Below are 22,113 nucleotides of genomic sequence, written 5' to 3'. Positions count from 1 at the left end.
ACGATGTATACTGTCATAAGGAGAGCAAGATGTAAGTGTGGGGACCGGCTGTTATCATGGTGTCATCGAGTGCAGATCTGTCTTAGGTATCACGGCTTAACGTCATTGAAGTCTAGAGGTGGACAACACGTTCGTCTTACTCAGAGCGGTGTCTGAACTCTATTTTCGACGTTATGCGTGCCACTTTCATTGTGGCCAACTACGATTCGATACAGAATGCACGAAACCTGAAAGACACCCTCACTGATACATAGAGAGTAGTGTTTGTCTGCGGAATAATGGGAGTGCAAGGGTCTGTGACGTTGATATGACTGTATGTAGCACTACTAGTTATCGGGGGGGTGGGCGTAGCTCAGATGGTAGAGCGCTCGCTTAGCGTGCGAGAGGTACTGGGATCGATACCCAGCGCCTCCAGAATTTTTAACGCACCTACATGAGCACCTTGCCATGCAAGTGGAATAATTCCCAACCGGCAGAGGTGTGTAGGCAGATACAAGCGAACGATTAGCATCCACAATTGCGCCGATTTCACGTAAATCCCACTGCACGTTCCCATTCTTTGCGTGCAGTCGGCTGCTACTGGTGTTGCTGGTTGTGACTGCTGATAACAGATGCCGTAGCAATCAATTCATGGAGTGAGTTGTATGTTTTGCGATAGTCTGTCTCTGACAAGGAAGCACAGGTGATATAGGTGCGAACACAGGAAGCTTGCAGCCCCTCGCTGCCTACAGACACAGAGCAGCCACACTAGAAGAGCGGCCTAAGCCGTAGGCGAAATGTGCTCATTCGCTTTGGCGCGACGTCGAACTATAAATAAGGCTGTCACTAGCGTGAGCGTTGCGTGAGCGTCGTGTAAAGTCGGAAAAGTCATCTGCATGGGTGATTGCCAAGTTTGGGGAGCGTTTCGTAGTACGATCAGTGCAATGGGGACGCGGAAACTTGTTGTGTCCCAGTGTTTTGCAGTTGGACGACAAGAGTTTTACACAGTAGCAAAGAGCGAGGCACTGAGTTGGCATGAACAATGGAGAGCACAATGGGGCTCGAGATGTGCTTGTTACCTCAGGTGCTGTGTGATTGTGGACAAGGAGTGAAATGGACCAATTTGTGACCGCCCTTTCAATTTAAGACGTTCAAAACAGACGGAATTTGCATTCGTAATACCAGAGCATCGAAACTACTTGGAACTCTTGTGTATATGAACGTGTCCGCGCCTTTGTATTCTGGTACCTTCGCCGCTACAAACCAACCAACCATCGTGTCCGTGCACATCAGAGTCGCAAAGAATGGAGAATAGCCAGGCTTGGTCGTGTGTGTAGCTGTAGCTCAGTTGGCAGATCGTTCGCTTAGCGTGTGAACGGTCTCGGGTTCAAGCCCCGGCTCCTCCATGTTTTGTGTTCAGTGCATGGTAAGTGTTGGTCGCGGCGAACATAAACGCACGCAAGAAGTTGCAAAACCAGCGTCACAGACTGATACGATGTATACTGTCATAAGGAGAGCAAGATGTAAGTGTGGGGACCGGCTGTTATCGTGGTGTCATCGAGTGCAGATCTGTCTTAGGTATCACGGCTTAACGTCATTGAAGTCTAGAGGTGGACAACACGTTCGTCTTACTCAGAGCGGTGTCTGAACTCTATTTTCGACGTTATGCGTGCCACTTTCATTGTGGCCAACTACGATTCGATACAGAATGCACGAAACCTGAAAGACACCCTCACTGATACATAGAGAGTAGTGTTTGTCTGCGGAATAATGGGAGTGCAAGGGTCTGTGACGTTGATATGACTGTATGTAGCACTACTAGTTATCGGGGGGGTGGGCGTAGCTCAGATGGTAGAGCGCTCGCTTAGCGTGCGAGAGGTACTGGGATCGATACCCAGCGCCTCCAGAATTTTTAACGCACCTACATGAGCACCTTGCCATGCAAGTGGAATAATTCCCAACCGGCAGAGGTGTGTAGGCAGATACAAGCGAACGATTAGGATCCACAATTGCGCCGATTTCACGTAAATCCCACTGCACGTTCCCATTCTTTGCGTGCAGTCGGCTGCTACTGGTGTTGCTGGTTGTGACTGCTGATAACAGATGCCGTAGCAATCAATTCATGGCGTGAGTTGTATGTTTTGCGATAGTCTGTCTCTGACAAGGAAGCACAGGTGATATAGGTGCGAACACAGGAAGCTTGCAGCCCCTCGCTGCCTGTAGACACAGAGCAGCCACACTAGAAGAGCGGCCTAAGCCGTAGGCGAAATGTGCTCATTCGCTTTGGCGCGACGTCGAACTATAAATAAGGCTGTCACTAGCGTGAGCGTCGTGTAAAGTCGGAAAAGTCATCTGCATGGGTGATTGCCAAGTTTGGGGAGCGTTTCGTAGTACGATCAGTGCAATGGGGACGCGGAAACTTGTTGTGTCCCAGTGTTTTGCAGTTGGACGACAAGAGTTTTACACAGTAGCAAAGAGCGAGGCACTGAGTTGGCATGAACAATGGAGAGCACAATGGGGCTCGAGATGTGCTTGTTACCTCAGGTGCTGTGTGATTGTGGACAAGGAGTGAAATGGACCAATTTGTGACCGCCCTTTCAATTTAAGACGTTCAAAACAGACGGAATTTGCATTCGTAATACCAGAGCATCGAAACTACTTGGAACTCTTGTGTATATGAACGTGTCCGCGCCTTTGTATTCTGGTACCTTCGCCGCTACAAACCAACCAACCATCGTGTCCGTGCACATCAGAGTCGCAAAGAATGGAGAATAGCCAGGCTTGGTCGTGTGTGTAGCTGTAGCTCAGTTGGCAGATCGTTCGCTTAGCGTGTGAACGGTCTCGGGTTCAAGCCCCGGCTCCTCCATGTTTTGTGTTCAGTGCATGGTAAGTGTTGGTCGCGGCGAACATAAACGCACGCAAGAAGTTGCAAAACCAGCGTCACAGACTGATACGATGTATACTGTCATAAGGAGAGCAAGATGTAAGTGTGGGGACCGGCTGTTATCGTGGTGTCATCGAGTGCAGATCTGTCTTAGGTATCACGGCTTAACGTCATTGAAGTCTAGAGGTGGACAACACGTTCGTCTTACTCAGAGCGGTGTCTGAACTCTATTTTCGACGTTATGCGTGCCACTTTCATTGTGGCCAACTACGATTCGATACAGAATGCACGAAACCTGAAAGACACCCTCACTGATACATAGAGAGTAGTGTTTGTCTGCGGAATAATGGGAGTGCAAGGGTCTGTGACGTTGATATGACTGTATGTAGCACTACTAGTTATCGGGGGGGTGGGCGTAGCTCAGATGGTAGAGCGCTCGCTTAGCGTGCGAGAGGTACTGGGATCGATACCCAGCGCCTCCAGAATTTTTAACGCACCTACATGAGCACCTTGCCATGCAAGTGGAATAATTCCCAACCGGCAGAGGTGTGTAGGCAGATACAAGCGAACGATTAGCATCCACAATTGCGCCGATTTCACGTAAATCCCACTGCACGTTCCCATTCTTTGCGTGCAGTCGGCTGCTACTGGTGTTGCTGGTTGTGACTGCTGATAACAGATGCCGTAGCAATCAATTCATGGCGTGAGTTGTATGTTTTGCGATAGTCTGTCTCTGACAAGGAAGCACAGGTGATATAGGTGCGAACACAGGAAGCTTGCAGCCCCTCGCTGCCTGCAGACACAGAGCAGCCACACTAGAAGAGCGGCCTAAGCCGTAGGCGAAATGTGCTCATTCGCTTTGGCGCGACGTCGAACTATAAATAAGGCTGTCAGTAGCGTGAGCGTTGCGTGAGCGTCGTGTAAAGTCGGAAAAGTCATCTGCATGGGTGATTGCCAAGTTTGGGGAGCGTTTCGTAGTACGATCAGTGCAATGGGGACGCGGAAACTTGTTGTGTCCCAGTGTTTTGCAGTTGGACGACAAGAGTTTTACACAGTAGCAAAGAGCGAGGCACTGAGTTGGCATGAACAATGGAGAGCACAATGGGGCTCGAGATGTGCTTGTTACCTCAGGTGCTGTGTGATTGTGGACAAGGAGTGAAATGGACCAATTTGTGACCGCCCTTTCAATTTAAGACGTTCAAAACAGACGGAATTTGCATTCGTAATACCAGAGCATCGAAACTACTTGGAACTCTTGTGTATATGAACGTGTCCGCGCCTTTGTATTCTGGTACCTTCGCCGCTACAAACCAACCAACCATCGTGTCCGTGCACATCAGAGTCGCAAAGAATGGAGAATAGCCAGGCTTGGTCGTGTGTGTAGCTGTAGCTCAGTTGGCAGATCGTTCGCTTAGCGTGTGAACGGTCTCGGGTTCAAGCCCCGGCTCCTCCATGTTTTGTGTTCAGTGCATGGTAAGTGTTGGTCGCGGCGAACATAAACGCACGCAAGAAGTTGCAAAACCAGCGTCACAGACTGATACGATGTATACTGTCATAAGGAGAGCAAGATGTAAGTGTGGGGACCGGCTGTTATCGTGGTGTCATCGAGTGCAGATCTGTCTTAGGTATCACGGCTTAACGTCATTGAAGTCTAGAGGTGGACAACACGTTCGTCTTACTCAGAGCGGTGTCTGAACTCTATTTTCGACGTTATGCGTGCCACTTTCATTGTGGCCAACTACGATTCGATACAGAATGCACGAAACCTGAAAGACACCCTCACTGATACATAGAGAGTAGTGTTTGTCTGCGGAATAATGGGAGTGCAAGGGTCTGTGACGTTGATATGACTGTATGTAGCACTACTAGTTATCGGGAGTGTGGGCGTAGCTCAGATGGTAGAGCGCTCGCTTAGCGTGCGAGAGGTACTGGGATCGATACCCAGCGCCTCCAGAATTTTTAACGCACCTACATGAGCACCTTGCCATGCAAGTGGAATAATTCCCAACCGGCAGAGGTGTGTAGGCAGATACAAGCGAACGATTAGCATCCACAATTGCGCCGATTTCACGTAATTCCCTCTGCACGTTCCCATTCTTTGCGTGCAGTCGGCTGCTCCTGGTGTTGCTGGTTGTGACTGCTGATAACAGATGCCGTAGCAATCAATTCATGGAGTGAGTTGTATGTTTTGCGATAGTCTGTCTCTGACAAGGAAGCACAGGTGATATAGGTGCGAACACAGGAAGCTTGCAGCCCCTCGCTGCCTGCAGACACAGAGCAGCCACACTAGAAGAGCGGCCTAAGCCGTAGGCGAAATGTGCTCATTCGCTTTGGCGCGACGTCGAACTATAAATAAGGCTGTCACTAGCGTGAGCGTCGTGTAAAGTCGGAAAAGTCATCTGCATGGGTGATTGCCAAGTTTAGGGAGCGTTTCGTAGTACGATCAGTGCAATGGGGACGCGGAAACTTGTTGTGTCCCAGTGTTTTGCAGTTGGACGACAAGAGTTTTACACAGTAGCAAAGAGCGAGGCACTGAGTTGGCATGAACAATGGAGAGCACAATGGGGCTCGAGATGTGCTTGTTACCTCAGGTGCTGTGTGATTGTGGACAAGGAGTGAAATGGACCAATTTGTGACCGCCCTTTCAATTTAAGACGTTCAAAACAGACGGAATTTGCATTCGTAATACCAGAGCATCGAAACTACTTGGAACTCTTGTGTATATGAACGTGTCCGCGCCTTTGTATTCTGGTACCTTCGCCGCTACAAACCAACCAACCATCGTGTCCGTGCACATCAGAGTCGCAAAGAATGGAGAATAGCCAGGCTTGGTCGTGTGTGTAGCTGTAGCTCAGTTGGCAGATCGTTCGCTTAGCGTGTGAACGGTCTCGGGTTCAAGCCCCGGCTCCTCCATGTTTTGTGTTCAGTGCATGGTAAGTGTTGGTCGCGGCGAACATAAACGCACGCAAGAAGTTGCAAAACCAGCGTCACAGACTGATACGATGTATACTGTCATAAGGAGAGCAAGATGTAAGTGTGGGGACCGGCTGTTATCGTGGTGTCATCGAGTGCAGATCTGTCTTAGGTATCACGGCTTAACGTCATTGAAGTCTAGAGGTGGACAACACGTTCGTCTTACTCAGAGCGGTGTCTGAACTCTATTTTCGACGTTATGCGAGCCACTTTCATTGTGGCCAACTACGATTCGATACAGAATGCACGAAACCTGAAAGACACCCTCACTGATACATAGAGAGTAGTGTTTGTCTGCGGAATAATGGGAGTGCAAGGGTCTGTGACGTTGATATGACTGTATGTAGCACTACTAGTTATCGGGGGGGTGGGCGTAGCTCAGATGGTAGAGCGCTCGCTTAGCGTGCGAGAGGTACTGGGATCGATACCCAGCGCCTCCAGAATTTTTAACGCACCTACATGAGCACCTTGCCATGCAAGTGGAATAATTCCCAACCGGCAGAGGTGTGTAGGCAGATACAAGCGAACGATTAGCATCCACAATTGCGCCGATTTCACGTAAATCCCACTGCACGTTCCCATTCTTTGCGTGCAGTCGGCTGCTACTGGTGTTGCTGGTTGTGACTGCTGATAACAGATGCCGTAGCAATCAATTCATGGAGTGAGTTGTATGTTTTGCGATAGTCTGTCTCTGACAAGGAAGCACAGGTGATATAGGTGCGAACACAGGAAGCTTGCAGCCCCTCGCTGCCTGCAGACACAGAGCAGGCACACTAGAAGAGCGGCCTAAGCCGTAGGCGAAATGTGCTCATTCGCTTTGGCGCGACGTCGAACTATAAATAAGGCTGTCACTAGCGTGAGCGTCGTGTAAAGTCGGAAAAGTCATCTGCATGGGTGATTGCCAAGTTTGGGGAGCGTTTCGTAGTACGATCAGTGCAATGGGGACGCGGAAACTTGTTGTGTCCCAGTGTTTTGCAGTTGGACGACAAGAGTTTTACACAGTAGCAAAGAGCGAGGCACTGAGTTGGCATGAACAATGGAGAGCACAATGGGGCTCGAGATGTGCTTGTTACCTCAGGTGCTGTGTGATTGTGGACAAGGAGTGAAATGGACCAATTTGTGACCGCCCTTTCAATTTAAGACGTTCAAAACAGACGGAATTTGCATTCGTAATACCAGAGCATCGAAACTACTTGGAACTCTTGTGTATATGAACGTGTCCGCGCCTTTGTATTCTGGTACCTTCGCCGCTACAAACCAACCAACCATCGTGTCCGTGCACATCAGAGTCGCAAAGAATGGAGAATAGCCAGGCTTGGTCGTGTGTGTAGCTGTAGCTCAGTTGGCAGATCGTTCGCTTAGCGTGTGAACGGTCTCGGGTTCAAGCCCCGGCTCCTCCATGTTTTGTGTTCAGTGCATGGTAAGTGTTGGTCGCGGCGAACATAAACGCACGCAAGAAGTTGCAAAACCAGCGTCACAGACTGATACGATGTATACTGTCATAAGGAGAGCAAGATGTAAGTGTGGGGACCGGCTGTTATCGTGGTGTCATCGAGTGCAGATCTGTCTTAGGTATCACGGCTTAACGTCATTGAAGTCTAGAGGTGGACAACACGTTCGTCTTACTCAGAGCGGTGTCTGAACTCTATTTTCGACGTTATGCGTGCCACTTTCATTGTGGCCAACTACGATTCGATACAGAATGCACGAAACCTGAAAGACACCCTCACTGATACATAGAGAGTAGTGTTTGTCTGCGGAATAATGGGAGTGCAAGGGTCTGTGACGTTGATATGACTGTATGTAGCACTACTAGTTATCGGGGGGGTGGGCGTAGCTCAGATGGTAGAGCGCTCGCTTAGCGTGCGAGAGGTACTGGGATCGATACCCAGCGCCTCCAGAATTTTTAACGCACCTACATGAGCACCTTGCCATGCAAGTGGAATAATTCCCAACCGGCAGAGGTGTGTAGGCAGATACAAGCGAACGATTAGCATCCACAATTGCGCCGATTTCACGTAAATCCCTCTGCACGGTCCCATTCTTTGCGTGCAGTCGGCTGCTACTGGTGTTGCTGGTTGTGACTGCTGATAACAGATGCCGTAGCAATCAATTCATGGAGTGAGTTGTATGTTTTGCGATAGTCTGTCTCTGACAAGGAAGCACAGGTGATATAGGTGCGAACACAGGAAGCTTGAAGCCCCTCGCTGCCTGCAGACACAGAGCAGCCACACTAGAAGAGCGGCCTAAGCCGTAGGCGAAATGTGCTCATTCGCTTTGGCGCGACGTCGAACTATAAATAAGGCTGTCACTAGCGTGAGCGTTGCGTGAGCGTCGTGTAAAGTCGGAAAAGTCATCTGCATGGGTGATTGCCAAGTTTGGGGAGCGTTTCGTAGTACGATCAGTGCAATGGGGACGCGGAAACTTGTTGTGTCCCAGTGTTTTGCAGTTGGACGACAAGAGTTTTACACAGTAGCAAAGAGCGAGGCACTGAGTTGGCATGAACAATGGAGAGCACAATGGGGCTCGAGATGTGCTTGTTACCTCAGGTGCTGTGTGATTGTGGACAAGGAGTGAAATGGACCAATTTGTGACCGCCCTTTCAATTTAAGACGTTCAAAACAGACGGAATTTGCATTCGTAATACCAGAGCATCGAAACTACTTGGAACTCTTGTGTATATGAACGTGTCCGCGCCTTTGTATTCTGGTACCTTCGCCGCTACAAACCAACCAACCATCGTGTCCGTGCACATCAGAGTCGCAAAGAATGGAGAATAGCCAGGCTTGGTCGTGTGTGTAGCTGTAGCTCAGTTGGCAGATCGTTCGCTTAGCGTGTGAACGGTCTCGGGTTCAAGCCCCGGCTCCTCCATGTTTTGTGTTCAGTGCATGGTAAGTGTTGGTCGCGGCGAACATAAACGCACGCAAGAAGTTGCAAAACCAGCGTCACAGACTGATACGATGTATACTGTCATAAGGAGAGCAAGATGTAAGTGTGGGGACCGGCTGTTATCGTGGTGTCATCGAGTGCAGATCTGTCTTAGGTATCACGGCTTAACGTCATTGAAGTCTAGAGGTGGACAACACGTTCGTCTTACTCAGAGCGGTGTCTGAACTCTATTTTCGACGTTATGCGTGCCACTTTCATTGTGGCCAACTACGATTCGATACAGAATGCACGAAACCTGAAAGACACCCTCACTGATACATAGAGAGTAGTGTTTGTCTGCGGAATAATGGGAGTGCAAGGGTCTGTGACGTTGATATGACTGTATGTAGCACTACTAGTTATCGGGGGGGTGGGCGTAGCTCAGATGGTAGAGCGCTCGCTTAGCGTGCGAGAGGTACTGGGATCGATACCCAGCGCCTCCAGAATTTTTAACGCACCTACATGAGCACCTTGCCATGCAAGTGGAATAATTCCCAACCGGCAGAGGTGTGTAGGCAGATACAAGCGAACGATTAGCATCCACAATTGCGCCGATTTCACGTAAATCCCACTGCACGTTCCCATTCTTTGCGTGCAGTCGGCTGCTACTGGTGTTGCTGGTTGTGACTGCTGATAACAGATGCCGTAGCAATCAATTCATGGAGTGAGTTGTATGTTTTGCGATAGTCTGTCTCTGACAAGGAAGCACAGGTGATATAGGTGCGAACACAGGAAGCTTGCAGCCCCTCGCTGCCTGCAGACACAGAGCAGCCACACTAGAAGAGCGGCCTAAGCCGTAGGCGAAATGTGCTCATTCGCTTTGGCGCGACGTCGAACTATAAATAAGGCTGTCACTAGCGTGAGCGTTGCGTGAGCGTCGTGTAAAGTCGGAAAAGTCATCTGCATGGGTGATTGCCAAGTTTGGGGAGCGTTTCGTAGTACGATCAGTGCAATGGGGACGCGGAAACTTGTTGTGTCCCAGTGTTTTGCAGTTGGACGACAAGAGTTTTACACAGTAGCAAAGAGCGAGGCACTGAGTTGGCATGAACAATGGAGAGCACAATGGGGCTCGAGATGTGCTTGTTACCTCAGGTGCTGTGTGATTGTGGACAAGGAGTGAAATGGACCAATTTGTGACCGCCCTTTCAATTTAAGACGTTCAAAACAGACGGAATTTGCATTCGTAATACCAGAGCATCGAAACTACTTGGAACTCTTGTGTATATGAACGTGTCCGCGCCTTTGTATTCTGGTACCTTCGCCGCTACAAACCAACCAACCATCGTGTCCGTGCACATCAGAGTCGCAAAGAATGGAGAATAGCCAGGCTTGGTCGTGTGTGTAGCTGTAGCTCAGTTGGCAGATCGTTCGCTTAGCGTGTGAACGGTCTCGGGTTCAAGCCCCGGCTCCTCCATGTTTTGTGTTCAGTGCATGGTAAGTGTTGGTCGCGGCGAACATAAACGCACGCAAGAAGTTGCAAAACCAGCGTCACAGACTGATACGATGTATACTGTCATAAGGAGAGCAAGATGTAAGTGTGGGGACCGGCTGTTATCGTGGTGTCATCGAGTGCAGATCTGTCTTAGGTATCACGGCTTAACGTCATTGAAGTCTAGAGGTGGACAACACGTTCGTCTTACTCAGAGCGGTGTCTGAACTCTATTTTCGACGTTATGCGTGCCACTTTCATTGTGGCCAACTACGATTCGATACAGAATGCACGAAACCTGAAAGACACCCTCACTGATACATAGAGAGTAGTGTTTGTCTGCGGAATAATGGGAGTGCAAGGGTCTGTGACGTTGATATGACTGTATGTAGCACTACTAGTTATCGGGGGGGTGGGCGTAGCTCAGATGGTAGAGCGCTCGCTTAGCGTGCGAGAGGTACTGGGATCGATACCCAGCGCCTCCAGAATTTTTAACGCACCTACATGAGCACCTTGCCATGCAAGTGGAATAATTCCCAACCGGCAGAGGTGTGTAGGCAGATACAAGCGAACGATTAGCATCCACAATTGCGCCGATTTCACGTAAATCCCACTGCACGTTCCCATTCTTTGCGTGCAGTCGGCTGCTACTGGTGTTGCTGGTTGTGACTGCTGATAACAGATGCCGTAGCAATCAATTCATGGAGTGAGTTGTATGTTTTGCGATAGTCTGTCTCTGACAAGGAAGCACAGGTGATATAGGTGCGAACACAGGAAGCTTGCAGCCCCTCGCTGCCTGCAGACACAGAGCAGCCACACTAGAAGAGCGGCCTAAGCCGTAGGCGAAATGTGCTCATTCGCTTTGGCGCGACGTCGAACTATAAATAAGGCTGTCACTAGCGTGAGCGTTGCGTGAGCGTCGTGTAAAGTCGGAAAAGTCATCTGCATGGGTGATTGCCAAGTTTGGGGAGCGTTTCGTAGTACGATCAGTGCAATGGGGACGCGGAAACTTGTTGTGTCCCAGTGTTTTGCAGTTGGACGACAAGAGTTTTACACAGTAGCAAAGAGGGAGGCACTGAGTTGGCATGAACAATGGAGAGCACAATGGGGCTCGAGATGTGCTTGTTACCTCAGGTGCTGTGTGATTGTGGACAAGGAGTGAAATGGACCAATTTGTGACCGCCCTTTCAATTTAAGACGTTCAAAACAGACGGAATTTGCATTCGTAATACCAGAGCATCGAAACTACTTGGAACTCTTGTGTATATGAACGTGTCCGCGCCTTTGTATTCTGGTACCTTCGCCGCTACAAACCAACCAACCATCGTGTCCGTGCACATCAGAGTCGCAAAGAATGGAGAATAGCCAGGCTTGGTCGTGTGTGTAGCTGTAGCTCAGTTGGCAGATCGTTCGCTTAGCGTGTGAACGGTCTCGGGTTCAAGCCCCGGCTCCTCCATGTTTTGTGTTCAGTGCATGGTAAGTGTTGGTCGCGGCGAACATAAACGCACGCAAGAAGTTGCAAAACCAGCGTCACAGACTGATACGATGTATACTGTCATAAGGAGAGCAAGATGTAAGTGTGGGGACCGGCTGTTATCATGGTGTCATCGAGTGCAGATCTGTCTTAGGTATCACGGCTTAACGTCATTGAAGTCTAGAGGTGGACAACACGTTCGTCTTACTCAGAGCGGTGTCTGAACTCTATTTTCGACGTTATGCGTGCCACTTTCATTGTGGCCAACTACGATTCGATACAGAATGCACGAAACCTGAAAGACACCCTCACTGATACATAGAGAGTAGTGTTTGTCTGCGGAATAATGGGAGTGCAAGGGTCTGTGACGTTGATATGACTGTATGTAGCACTACTAGTTATCGGGAGTGTGGGCGTAGCTCAGATGGTAGAGCGCTCGCTTAGCGTGCGAGAGGTACTGGGATCGATACCCAGCGCCTCCAGAATTTTTAACGCACCTACATGAGCACCTTGCCATGCAAGTGGAATAATTCCCAACCGGCAGAGGTGTGTAGGCAGATACAAGCGAACGATTAGCATCCACAATTGCGCCGATTTCACGTAATTCCCTCTGCACGTTCCCATTCTTTGCGTGCAGTCGGCTGCTACTGGTGTTGCTGGTTGTGACTGCTGATAACAGATGCCGTAGCAATCAATTCATGGAGTGAGTTGTATGTTTTGCGATAGTCTGTCTCTGACAAGGAAGCACAGGTGATATAGGTGCGAACACAGGAAGCTTGCAGCCCCTCGCTGCCTGCAGACACAGAGCAGCCACACTAGAAGAGCGGCCTAAGCCGTAGGCGAAATGTGCTCATTCGCTTTGGCGCGACGTCGAACTATAAATAAGGCTGTCACTAGCGTGAGCGTCGTGTAAAGTCGGAAAAGTCATCTGCATGGGTGATTGCCAAGTTTGGGGAGCGTTTCGTAGTACGATCAGTGCAATGGGGACGCGGAAACTTGTTGTGTCCCAGTGTTTTGCAGTTGGACGACAAGAGTTTTACACAGTAGCAAAGAGCGAGGCACTGAGTTGGCATGAACAATGGAGAGCACAATGGGGCTCGAGATGTGCTTGTTACCTCAGGTGCTGTGTGATTGTGGACAAGGAGTGAAATGGACCAATTTGTGACCGCCCTTTCAATTTAAGACGTTCAAAACAGACGGAATTTGCATTCGTAATACCAGAGCATCGAAACTACTTGGAACTCTTGTGTATATGAACGTGTCCGCGCCTTTGTATTCTGGTACCTTCGCCGCTACAAACCAACCAACCATCGTGTCCGTGCACATCAGAGTCGCAAAGAATGGAGAATAGCCAGGCTTGGTCGTGTGTGTAGCTGTAGCTCAGTTGGCAGATCGTTCGCTTAGCGTGTGAACGGTCTCGGGTTCAAGCCCCGGCTCCTCCATGTTTTGTGTTCAGTGCATGGTAAGTGTTGGTCGCGGCGAACATAAACGCACGCAAGAAGTTGCAAAACCAGCGTCACAGACTGATACGATGTATACTGTCATAAGGAGAGCAAGATGTAAGTGTGGGGACCGGCTGTTATCGTGGTGTCATCGAGTGCAGATCTGTCTTAGGTATCACGGCTTAACGTCATTGAAGTCTAGAGGTGGACAACACGTTCGTCTTACTCAGAGCGGTGTCTGAACTCTATTTTCGACGTTATGCGTGCCACTTTCATTGTGGCCAACTACGATTCGATACAGAATGCACGAAACCTGAAAGACACCCTCACTGATACATAGAGAGTAGTGTTTGTCTGCGGAATAATGGGAGTGCAAGGGTCTGTGACGTTGATATGACTGTATGTAGCACTACTAGTTATCGGGGGGGTGGGCGTAGCTCAGATGGTAGAGCGCTCGCTTAGCGTGCGAGAGGTACTGGGATCGATACCCAGCGCCTCCAGAATTTTTAACGCACCTACATGAGCACCTTGCCATGCAAGTGGAATAATTCCCAACCGGCAGAGGTGTGTAGGCAGATACAAGCGAACGATTAGCATCCACAATTGCGCCGATTTCACGTAAATCCCACTGCACGTTCCCATTCTTTGCGTGCAGTCGGCTGCTACTGGTGTTGCTGGTTGTGACTGCTGATAACAGATGCCGTAGCAATCAATTCATGGAGTGAGTTGTATGTTTTGCGATAGTCTGTCTCTGACAAGGAAGCACAGGTGATATAGGTGCGAACACAGGAAGCTTGCAGCCCCTCGCTGCCTGCAGACACAGAGCAGCCACACTAGAAGAGCGGCCTAAGCCGTAGGCGAAATGTGCTCATTCGCTTTGGCGCGACGGCGAACTATAAATAAGGCTGTCACTAGCGTGAGCGTTGCGTGAGCGTCGTGTAAAGTCGGAAAAGTCATCTGCATGGGTGATTGCCAAGTTTGGGGAGCGTTTCGTAGTACGATCAGTGCAATGGGGACGCGGAAACTTGTTGTGTCCCAGTGTTTTGCAGTTGGACGACAAGAGTTTTACACAGTAGCAAAGAGCGAGGCACTGAGTTGGCATGAACAATGGAGAGCACAATGGGGCTCGAGATGTGCTTGTTACCTCAGGTGCTGTGTGATTGTGGACAAGGAGTGAAATGGACCAATTTGTGACCGCCCTTTCAATTTAAGACGTTCAAAACAGACGGAATTTGCATTCGTAATACCAGAGCATCGAAACTACTTGGAACTCTTGTGTATATGAACGTGTCCGCGCCTTTGTATTCTGGTACCTTCGCCGCTACAAACCAACCAACCATCGTGTCCGTGCACATCAGAGTCGCAAAGAATGGAGAATAGCCAGGCTTGGTCGTGTGTGTAGCTGTAGCTCAGTTGGCAGATCGTTCGCTTAGCGTGTGAACGGTCTCGGGTTCAAGCCCCGGCTCCTCCATGTTTTGTGTTCAGTGCATGGTAAGTGTTGGTCGCGGCGAACATAAACGCACGCAAGAAGTTGCAAAACCAGCGTCACAGACTGATACGATGTATACTGTCATAAGGAGAGCAAGATGTAAGTGTGGGGACCGGCTGTTATCATGGTGTCATCGAGTGCAGATCTGTCTTAGGTATCACGGCTTAACGTCATTGAAGTCTAGAGGTGGACAACACGTTCGTCTTACTCAGAGCGGTGTCTGAACTCTATTTTCGACGTTATGCGTGCCACTTTCATTGTGGCCAACTACGATTCGATACAGAATGCACGAAACCTGAAAGACACCCTCACTGATACATAGAGAGTAGTGTTTGTCTGCGGAATAATGGGAGTGCAAGGGTCTGTGACGTTGATATGACTGTATGTAGCACTACTAGTTATCGGGAGTGTGGGCGTAGCTCAGATGGTAGAGCGCTCGCTTAGCGTGCGAGAGGTACTGGGATCGATACCCAGCGCCTCCAGAATTTTTAACGCACCTACATGAGCACCTTGCCATGCAAGTGGAATAATTCCCAACCGGCAGAGGTGTGTAGGCAGATACAAGCGAACGATTAGCATCCACAATTGCGCCGATTTCACGTAATTCCCTCTGCACGTTCCCATTCTTTGCGTGCAGTCGGCTGCTACTGGTGTTGCTGGTTGTGACTGCTGATAACAGATGCCGTAGCAATCAATTCATGGAGTGAGTTGTATGTTTTGCGATAGTCTGTCTCTGACAAGGAAGCACAGGTGATATAGGTGCGAACACAGGAAGCTTGCAGCCCCTCGCTGCCTGCAGACACAGAGCAGCCACACTAGAAGAGCGGCCTAAGCCGTAGGCGAAATGTGCTCATTCGCTTTGGCGCGACGTCGAACTATAAATAAGGCTGTCACTAGCGTGAGCGTCGTGTAAAGTCGGAAAAGTCATCTGCATGGGTGATTGCCAAGTTTGGGGAGCGTTTCGTAGTACGATCAGTGCAATGGGGACGCGGAAACTTGTTGTGTCCCAGTGTTTTGCAGTTGGACGACAAGAGTTTTACACAGTAGCAAAGAGCGAGGCACTGAGTTGGCATGAACAATGGAGAGCACAATGGGGCTCGAGATGTGCTTGTTACCTCAGGTGCTGTGTGATTGTGGACAAGGAGTGAAATGGACCAATTTGTGACCGCCCTTTCAATTTAAGACGTTCAAAACAGACGGAATTTGCATTCGTAATACCAGTTCAAAACAGACGGAATTTGCATTCGTAATACCAGAGCATCGAAACTACTTGGAACTCTTGTGTATATGAACGTGTCCCCGCCTTTGTATTCTGGTACCTTCGCCGCTACAAACCAACCAACCATCGTGTCCGTGCACATCAGAGTCGCAAAGAATGGAGAATAGCCAGGCTTGGTCGTGTGTGTAGCTGTAGCTCAGTTGGCAGATCGTTCGCTTAGCGTGTGAACGGTCTCGGGTTCAAGCCCCGGCTCCTCCATGTTTTGTGTTCAGTGCATGGTAAGTGTTGGTTGCGGCGAACATAAACGCACGCAAGAAGTTGCAAAACCAGCGTCACAGACTGATACGATGTATACTGTCATAAGGAGAGCAAGATGTAAGTGTGGGGACCGGCTGTTATCATGGTGTCATCGAGTGCAGATCTGTCTTAGGTATCACGGCTTAACGTCATTGAAGTCTAGAGGTGGACAACACGTTCGTCTTACTCAGAGCGGTGTCTGAACTCTATTTTCGACGTTATGCGTGCCACTTTCATTGTGGCCAACTACGATTCGATACAGAATGCACGAAACCTGAAAGACACCCTCACTGATACATAGAGAGTAGTGTTTGTCTGCGGAATAATGGGAGTGCAAGGGTCTGTGACGTTGATATGACTGTATGTAGCACTACTAGTTATCGGGGGGGTAGGCGTAGCTCAGATGGTATAGCGCTCGCTTAGCGTGCGAGAGGTACTGGGATCGATACCCAGCGCCTCCAGAATTTTTAACGCACCTACATGAGCACCTTGCCATGCAAGTGGAATAATTCCCAACCGGCAGAGGTGTGTAGGCAGATACAAGCGAACGATTAGCATCCACAATTGCGCCGATTTCACGTAATTCCCTCTGCACGTTCCCATTCTTTGCGTGCAGTCGGCTGCTACTGGTGTTGCTGGTTGTGACTGCTGATAACAGATGCCGTAGCAATCAATTCATGGAGTGAGTTGTATGTTTTGCGATAGTCGGTCTCTGACAAGGAAGCACAGGTGATATAGGTGCGAACACAGGAAGCTTCCAGCCCCTCGCTGCCTGCAGACACAGAGCAGCCACACTAGAAGAGCGGCCTAAGCCGTAGGCGAAATGTGCTCATTCGCTTTGGCGCGACGTCGAACTATAAATAAGGCTGTCACTAGCGTGAGCGTTGCGTGAGCGTCGTGTAAAGTCGGAAAAGTCATCTGCATGGGTGATTGCCAAGTTTGGGGAGCGTTTCGTAGTACGATCAGTGCAATGGGGACGCGGAAACTTGTTGTGTCCCAGTGTTTTGCAGTTGGACGACAAGAGTTTTACACAGTAGCAAAGAGGGAGGCACTGAGTTGGCATGAACAATGGAGAGCACAATGGGGCTCGAGATGTGCTTGTTACCTCAGGTGCTGTGTGATTGTGGACAAGGAGTGAAATGGACCAATTTGTGACCGCCCTTTCAATTTAAGACGTTCAAAACAGACGGAATTTGCATTCGTAATACCAGAGCATCGAAACTACTTGGAACTCTTGTGTATATGAACGTGTCCGCGCCTTTGTATTCTGGTACCTTCGCCGCTACAAACCAACCAACCATCGTGTCCGTGCACATCAGAGTCGCAAAGAATGGAGAATAGCCAGGCTTGGTCGTGTGTGTAGCTGTAGCTCAGTTGGCAGATCGTTCGCTTAGCGTGTGAACGGTCTCGGGTTCAAGCCCCGGCTCCTCCATGTTTTGTGTTCAGTGCATGGTAAGTGTTGGTCGCGGCGAACATAAACGCACGCAAGAAGTTGCAAAACCAGCGTCACAGACTGATACGATGTATACTGTCATAAGGAGAGCAAGATGTAAGTGTGGGGACCGGCTGTTATCATGGTGTCATCGAGTGCAGATCTGTCTTAGGTATCACGGCTTAACGTCATTGAAGTCTAGAGGTGGACAACACGTTCGTCTTACTCAGAGCGGTGTCTGAACTCTATTTTCGACGTTATGCGTGCCACTTTCATTGTGGCCAACTACGATTCGATACAGAATGCACGAAACCTGAAAGACACCCTCACTGATACATAGAGAGTAGTGTTTGTCTGCGGAATAATGGGAGTGCAAGGGTCTGTGACGTTGATATGACTGTATGTAGCACTACTAGTTATCGGGAGTGTGGGCGTAGCTCAGATGGTAGAGCGCTCGCTTAGCGTGCGAGAGGTACTGGGATCGATACCCAGCGCCTCCAGAATTTTTAACGCACCTACATGAGCACCTTGCCATGCAAGTGGAATAATTCCCAACCGGCAGAGGTGTGTAGGCAGATACAAGCGAACGATTAGCATCCACAATTGCGCCGATTTCACGTAAATCCCACTGCACGTTCCCATTCTTTGCGTGCAGTCGGCTGCTACTGGTGTTGCTGGTTGTGACTGCTGATAACAGATGCCGTAGCAATCAATTCATGGAGTGAGTTGTATGTTTTGCGATAGTCTGTCTCTGACAAGGAAGCACAGGTGATATAGGTGCGAACACAGGAAGCTTGCAGCCCCTCGCTGCCTGCAGACACAGAGCAGCCACACTAGAAGAGCGGCCTAAGCCGTAGGCGAAATGTGCTCATTCGCTTTGGCGCGACGGCGAACTATAAATAAGGCTGTCACTAGCGTGAGCGTTGCGTGAGCGTCGTGTAAAGTCGGAAAAGTCATCTGCATGGGTGATTGCCAAGTTTGGGGAGCGTTTCGTAGTACGATCAGTGCAATGGGGACGCGGAAACTTGTTGTGTCCCAGTGTTTTGCAGTTGGACGACAAGAGTTTTACACAGTAGCAAAGAGCGAGGCACTGAGTTGGCATGAACAATGGAGAGCACAATGGGGCTCGAGATGTGCTTGTTACCTCAGGTGCTGTGTGATTGTGGACAAGGAGTGAAATGGACCAATTTGTGACCGCCCTTTCAATTTAAGACGTTCAAAACAGACGGAATTTGCATTCGTAATACCAGAGCATCGAAACTACTTGGAACTCTTGTGTATATGAACGTGTCCGCGCCTTTGTATTCTGGTACCTTCGCCGCTACAAACCAACCAACCATCGTGTCCGTGCACATCAGAGTCGCAAAGAATGGAGAATAGCCAGGCTTGGTCGTGTGTGTAGCTGTAGCTCAGTTGGCAGATCGTTCGCTTAGCGTGTGAACGGTCTCGGGTTCAAGCCCCGGCTCCTCCATGTTTTGTGTTCAGTGCATGGTAAGTGTTGGTCGCGGCGAACATAAACGCACGCAAGAAGTTGCAAAACCAGCGTCACAGACTGATACGATGTATACTGTCATAAGGAGAGCAAGATGTAAGTGTGGGCACCGGCTGTTATCATGGTGTCATCGAGTGCAGATCTGTCTTAGGTATCACGGCTTAACGTCATTGAAGTCTAGAGGTGGACAACACGTTCGTCTTACTCAGAGCGGTGTCTCAACTCTATTTTCGACGTTATGCGTGCCACTTTCATTGTGGCCAACTACGATTCGATACAGAATGCACGAAACCTGAAAGACACCCTCACTGATACATAGAGAGTAGTGTTTGTCTGCGGAATAATGGGAGTGCAAGGGTCTGTGACGTTGATATGACTGTATGTAGCACTACTAGTTATCGGGGTGGTGGGCGTAGCTCAGATGGTAGAGCGCTCGCTTAGCGTGCGAGAGGTACTGGGATCGATACCCAGCGCCTCCAGAATTTTTAACGCACCTACATGAGCACCTTGCCATGCAAGTGGAATAATTCCCAACCGGCAGAGGTGTGTAGGCAGATACAAGCGAACGATTAGCATCCACAATTGCGCCGATTTCACGTAATTCCCTCTGCACGTTCCCATTCTTTGCGTGCAGTCGGCTGCTACTGGTGTTGCTGGTTGTGACTGCTGATAACAGATGCCGTAGCAATCAATTCATGGAGTGAGTTGTATGTTTTGCGATAGTCTGTCTCTGACAAGGAAGCACAGGTGATATAGGTGCGAACACAGGAAGCTTGCAGCCCCTCGCTGCCTGCAGACACAGAGCAGCCACACTAGAAGAGCGGCCTAAGCCGTAGGCGAAATGTGCTCATTCGCTTTGGCGCGACGTCGAACTATAAATAAGGCTGTCACTAGCGTGAGCGTCGTGTAAAGTCGGAAAAGTCATCTGCATGGGTGATTGCCAAGTTTGGGGAGCGTTTCGTAGTACGATCAGTGCAATGGGGACGCGGAAACTTGTTGTGTCCCAGTGTTTTGCAGTTGGACGACAAGAGTTTTACACAGTAGCAAAGAGCGAGGCACTGAGTTGGCATGAACAATGGAGAGCACAATGGGGCTCGAGATGTGCTTGTTACCTCAGGTGCTGTGTGATTGTGGACAAGGAGTGAAATGGACCAATTTGTGACCGCCCTTTCAATTTAAGACGTTCAAAACAGACGGAATTTGCATTCGTAATACCAGAGCATCGAAACTACTTGGAACTCTTGTGTATATGAACGTGTCCGCGCCTTTGTATTCTGGTACCTTCGCCGCTACAAACCAACCAACCATCGTGTCCGTGCACATCAGAGTCGCAAAGAATGGAGAATAGCCAGGCTTGGTCGTGTGTGTAGCTGTAGCTCAGTTGGCAGATCGTTCGCTTAGCGTGTGAACGGTCTCGGGTTCAAGCCCCGGCTCCTCCATGTTTTGTGTTCAGTGCATGGTAAGTGTTGGTCGCGGCGAACATAAACGCACGCAAGAAGTTGCAAAACCAGCGTCACAGACTGATACGATGTATACTGTCATAAGGAGAGCAAGATGTAAGTGTGGGGACCGGCTGTTATCATGGTGTCATCGAGTGCAGATCTGTCTTAGGTATCACGGCTTAACGTCATTGAAGTCTAGAGGTGGACAACACGTTCGTCTTACTCAGAGCGGTGTCTGAACTCTATTTTCGACGTTATGCGTGCCACTTTCATTGTGGCCAACTACGATTCGATACAGAATGCACGAAACCTGAAAGACACCCTCACTGATACATAGAGAGTAGTGTTTGTCTGCGGAATAATGGGAGTGCAAGGGTCTGTGACGTTGATATGACTGTATGTAGCACTACTAGTTATCGGGAGTGTGGGCGTAGCTCAGATGGTAGAGCGCTCGCTTAGCGTGCGAGAGGTACTGGGATCGATACCCAGCGCCTCCAGAATTTTTAACGCACCTACATGAGCACCTTGCCATGCAAGTGGAATAATTCCCAACCGGCAGAGGTGTGTAGGCAGATACAAGCGAACGATTAGCATCCACAATTGCGCCGATTTCACGTAATTCCCTCTGCACGTTCCCATTCTTTGCGTGCAGTCGGCTGCTACTGGTGTTGCTGGTTGTGACTGCTGATAACAGATGCCGTAGCAATCAATTCATGGAGTGAGTTGTATGTTTTGCGATAGTCTGTCTCTGACAAGGAAGCACAGGTGATATAGGTGCGAACACAGGAAGCTTGCAGCCCCTCGCTGCCTGCAGACACAGAGCAGCCACACTAGAAGAGCGGCCTAAGCCGTAGGCGAAATGTGCTCATTCGCTTTGGCGCGACGTCGAACTATAAATAAGGCTGTCACTAGCGTGAGCGTCGTGTAAAGTCGGAAAAGTCATCTGCATGGGTGATTGCCAAGTTTGGGGAGCGTTTCGTAGTACGATCAGTGCAATGGGGACGCGGAAACTTGTTGTGTCCCAGTGTTTTGCAGTTGGACGACAAGAGTTTTACACAGTAGCAAAGAGCGAGGCACTGAGTTGGCATGAACAATGGAGAGCACAATGGGGCTCGAGATGTGCTTGTTACCTCAGGTGCTGTGTGATTGTGGACAAGGAGTGAAATGGACCAATTTGTGACCGCCCTTTCAATTTAAGACGTTCAAAACAGACGGAATTTGCATTCGTAATACCAGTTCAAAACAGACGGAATTTGCATTCGTAATACCAGAGCATCGAAACTACTTGGAACTCTTGTGTATATGAACGTGTCCCCGCCTTTGTATTCTGGTACCTTCGCCGCTACAAACCAACCAACCATCGTGTCCGTGCACATCAGAGTCGCAAAGAATGGAGAATAGCCAGGCTTGGTCGTGTGTGTAGCTGTAGCTCAGTTGGCAGATCGTTCGCTTAGCGTGTGAACGGTCTCGGGTTCAAGCCCCGGCTCCTCCATGTTTTGTGTTCAGTGCATGGTAAGTGTTGGTTGCGGCGAACATAAACGCACGCAAGAAGTTGCAAAACCAGCGTCACAGACTGATACGATGTATACTGTCATAAGGAGAGCAAGATGTAAGTGTGGGGACCGGCTGTTAT

The 22,113-nt window shown here is 49.5% G+C and overlaps 14 non-coding genes across 14 annotated transcripts; all 14 read left to right on the top strand.

The window, feature by feature from the left end:
* Nucleotides 1–340: 340 nt before the first annotated feature.
* On the top strand, nucleotides 341–414 carry Trnaa-agc (transfer RNA alanine (anticodon AGC)). The gene has a single exon. It is a non-coding gene; the product is annotated as a tRNA-Ala (tRNA).
* A 1,397-nt stretch (nucleotides 415–1,811) lies between these two features.
* On the top strand, nucleotides 1,812–1,885 carry Trnaa-agc (transfer RNA alanine (anticodon AGC)). The gene has a single exon. It is a non-coding gene; the product is annotated as a tRNA-Ala (tRNA).
* Nucleotides 1,886–3,271: 1,386 nt separating this feature from the next.
* Trnaa-agc (transfer RNA alanine (anticodon AGC)) lies at nucleotides 3,272–3,345 on the top strand. The gene has a single exon. It is a non-coding gene; the product is annotated as a tRNA-Ala (tRNA).
* Nucleotides 3,346–4,738: 1,393 nt separating this feature from the next.
* Trnaa-agc (transfer RNA alanine (anticodon AGC)) lies at nucleotides 4,739–4,816 on the top strand. The gene has a single exon. It is a non-coding gene; the product is annotated as a tRNA-Ala (tRNA).
* Nucleotides 4,817–6,202: 1,386 nt separating this feature from the next.
* Nucleotides 6,203–6,276, top strand: Trnaa-agc (transfer RNA alanine (anticodon AGC)). The gene has a single exon. It is a non-coding gene; the product is annotated as a tRNA-Ala (tRNA).
* A 1,386-nt stretch (nucleotides 6,277–7,662) lies between these two features.
* Trnaa-agc (transfer RNA alanine (anticodon AGC)) lies at nucleotides 7,663–7,736 on the top strand. Its single transcript has one exon. It is a non-coding gene; the product is annotated as a tRNA-Ala (tRNA).
* Nucleotides 7,737–9,133: 1,397 nt separating this feature from the next.
* Nucleotides 9,134–9,207, top strand: Trnaa-agc (transfer RNA alanine (anticodon AGC)). Its single transcript has one exon. It is a non-coding gene; the product is annotated as a tRNA-Ala (tRNA).
* A 1,397-nt stretch (nucleotides 9,208–10,604) lies between these two features.
* Nucleotides 10,605–10,678, top strand: Trnaa-agc (transfer RNA alanine (anticodon AGC)). Its single transcript has one exon. It is a non-coding gene; the product is annotated as a tRNA-Ala (tRNA).
* A 1,393-nt stretch (nucleotides 10,679–12,071) lies between these two features.
* Nucleotides 12,072–12,149, top strand: Trnaa-agc (transfer RNA alanine (anticodon AGC)). The gene has a single exon. It is a non-coding gene; the product is annotated as a tRNA-Ala (tRNA).
* Nucleotides 12,150–13,535: 1,386 nt separating this feature from the next.
* On the top strand, nucleotides 13,536–13,609 carry Trnaa-agc (transfer RNA alanine (anticodon AGC)). The gene has a single exon. It is a non-coding gene; the product is annotated as a tRNA-Ala (tRNA).
* A 1,393-nt stretch (nucleotides 13,610–15,002) lies between these two features.
* Nucleotides 15,003–15,080, top strand: Trnaa-agc (transfer RNA alanine (anticodon AGC)). The gene has a single exon. It is a non-coding gene; the product is annotated as a tRNA-Ala (tRNA).
* Nucleotides 15,081–17,968: 2,888 nt separating this feature from the next.
* Nucleotides 17,969–18,046, top strand: Trnaa-agc (transfer RNA alanine (anticodon AGC)). Its single transcript has one exon. It is a non-coding gene; the product is annotated as a tRNA-Ala (tRNA).
* Nucleotides 18,047–19,443: 1,397 nt separating this feature from the next.
* Trnaa-agc (transfer RNA alanine (anticodon AGC)) lies at nucleotides 19,444–19,517 on the top strand. Its single transcript has one exon. It is a non-coding gene; the product is annotated as a tRNA-Ala (tRNA).
* Nucleotides 19,518–20,899: 1,382 nt separating this feature from the next.
* On the top strand, nucleotides 20,900–20,977 carry Trnaa-agc (transfer RNA alanine (anticodon AGC)). Its single transcript has one exon. It is a non-coding gene; the product is annotated as a tRNA-Ala (tRNA).
* Nucleotides 20,978–22,113: the final 1,136 nt, after the last annotated feature.

Source organism: Schistocerca gregaria, chromosome 11, assembly GCF_023897955.1.
Source record: "Schistocerca gregaria isolate iqSchGreg1 chromosome 11, iqSchGreg1.2, whole genome shotgun sequence".
Classification (NCBI taxonomy): Eukaryota; Metazoa; Arthropoda; class Insecta; order Orthoptera; family Acrididae; genus Schistocerca; species Schistocerca gregaria.
The sequence above is the reverse complement of the archived record's forward strand: the minus strand, read 5'-3'. Positions and strand labels throughout refer to the sequence as shown.